Raw genomic sequence first — 1,706 nt, forward strand, 5'->3', positions numbered from 1 at the left:
TCTTGCTGCAGTGCTAATAGGGACATAAAAATAAACATGCACACAATTGCACAGCATTCATAAAGGTCTATTTCATTATGGGGAGGTAACACATTTAACGGTTAAATACATTTAAATAACATAGAGGATGGCACAACTGCTGCATGGGTAGCTAGATTAGATCACCAATTCACCTAGAAACCAGCTAACGAGTAACTGTCTAAATATTTAAAGCACAGCTCTTATTTAGATCAGACTTTGGTTTGATCACCTTCTTGGTCACACTGGAAACAGACGAAAGTGAAATCTTCTGTTATCCATTCCCAGAGGTTTCTTTCAGCTGGATTAAGGCCTCCAGCCACAGAACAAGCCCAAGCTCAGGGCCTCCGGCATGAATGCTCTTTCCAGCTACCAGAGCAGACAGTATAAGCTGGACCCCAGGCCTCAGAGTCTGAGCCCACTCCAATTAAATTAGACTTGTTGACTTTTGCAGAAATGGCAGCAGTGGGATCCCGCCGATACTTGGCTATAATGCCAAAGCGAGTGCAGTTGGTAACTGATGTCCAAGCGAGGTTTCCTGAAATGTCAAGATCTTCACATATTTTCTGATACACTGATCCTCCAAATTCTGTCCCATCATTGACGTCAGTGTGCAGCTGAAGTCCCCAGTCCTGTAGCCCATCGCAGAGTTATTTCTTGTCAGCGTCGATCTGGCACTGTCAGCAAGCCAGCCCGCATAACCAAAGATATCCAACCCAGCAAACTCAAAAGTCAACATCACAACCAAGGTTCATCAACTCCCTCTTGTAAGAAGACTTGATTTTACCACTCGCTCATGCTGGGTGAAGGGTATTAAATGTTAGCTTCAAACCTTGATAAACCTGGTCTTCAATTGCAGTGTCTGTTCCCCAGAGAGTTATCCGTGTTTGATTTTTCTGTGAAAGTGAGACCAGACCCACACCATCAATGTTTGGTCTCTGCTGTTCCACGAACCTTACCAGTGTCTGTATTCGATGAACAGATGTTCAGAATTCCAAACCACTGCATGACTTCGTTTTCACACCCAGTTTCACCAACCCAAAACCAAATCTTCTGCCGGAAATATCTCTGGGGGCTTTGCCAAGATCAGCATATGATGGAGGATACGCCTTGGTCACGCGCGGCTCTGTCCATAGCCATGGGAAGGCGTGGCCACTGGAAGGCGAGGCCATGGGAAGAGGTGATGCGGTGATCTCCTGAGAGGGACAGCAGCCACTCTGCTTGCTGCCGAGACCTCTCAGTTCGCTCAGGGGCTCCGGGGCTCAGGGTTGGGCTGCAGCTTCCACAAATGGAGGGGGAAGGAAAATGTCTTTTTTCTTCATCACTGCCTTTTGTTCTTGTTAGATATGACTTGTGTATACCATTTTAATTCCCTTCTTGTTTCTTATATTTATTTTCTTAACGGTTGCCCTGGGTATCCCATATATTCTATTATGTACTGTTGTCATGATCACTATTTTTTCTTAAATTCTCTTATTTTGCTCTGCAGCTCTTCTTTCACTCAAAATTTGATAAAAAAATGTTTAAATTTTTCTGTTGTTGTTTTCAAAGTGAATATCATTTTTATTTCAAAATTTTCTAATTAGTAGATTTTGTGTTTGGCTTGCATTCTAATAAAAATATTGTGTTCCTGATAGCTCTAATTTACCAAATTTATGGTGGTTTTGTTTGTGATCCTACATTGATCA

The 1,706-nt window shown here is 42.8% G+C and overlaps 1 pseudogene; it reads right to left on the reverse strand.

The window, feature by feature from the left end:
* Positions 1-292: 292 nt before the first annotated feature.
* On the reverse strand, positions 293-1,135 carry LOC103660742 (annotated as a pseudogene).
* Between the last annotated feature and the right edge of the window lie 571 nt (positions 1,136-1,706).

This window comes from Ursus maritimus, unplaced genomic scaffold (assembly GCF_017311325.1).
Source record: "Ursus maritimus isolate PB19 unplaced genomic scaffold, ASM1731132v1 scaffold_16, whole genome shotgun sequence".
NCBI classification, from domain to species: Eukaryota; Metazoa; Chordata; class Mammalia; order Carnivora; family Ursidae; genus Ursus; species Ursus maritimus.